Source organism: Muscardinus avellanarius, assembly GCF_963383645.1.
Source record: "Muscardinus avellanarius genome assembly, chromosome: 15".
Lineage (NCBI taxonomy): Eukaryota > Metazoa > Chordata > Mammalia > Rodentia > Gliridae > Muscardinus > Muscardinus avellanarius.
The window spans coordinates 69270776-69271400 of NC_137801.1; positions in this window are offsets into that span (position 1 = coordinate 69270776).

Sequence of the window (625 nt, forward strand, 5' to 3'; positions counted from 1 at the left end):
CTGTTTCAAAATAAAAGAATAAAATAGGACTGTAGTACACTAGCTCGGAGGTAGAATGCCTCTGGGTTGCAGCCCCCAGTAGCCCCCTCCTCTTTTTGGTGTATGTTATTGCTGCACTCATCATTTTGTATTGCAATGATCTATTTGCAGTTATTTGTTTGCATTTTAGACTCCGTTAAACTGTGGGCTCCCTAACAGTAAGGACTGTGATTTTCAGTTTTTTTTTTTTTTGTGTGTGTGTGTATCACCATATGTCTGTGTTTTACGTTGTGCCTGGCACAGAGTAATAATTCTGAGAAACTTGCTGTGTGTCACCTCTTACGTATTTTTCCTGTTAGTAGATAAGGGTATTGGAATTTTTGGAGGGACTGGGTCAAACTCACCACTTGAGGTCCTGCAGCGACACCTCCAGCCCACTTCCAGCGAGAACGCCCACCTACACCTGGGTCTAGCTCCGCCTCTGCTTGGGCCGAGCCGCTCCCCTAAGCCCCGCCTCCACTAAATCTCGATTGGCTGGTGGAAGGTAGCGGCCCGCCATTGGTTCCTCCTTTGGGGGGGCGGAGCCGGGTTGTGTTTCGTCTGACAGCCGGAGCCGAGCCAGGCCGAGCGGACCCGAGCAGGGCCG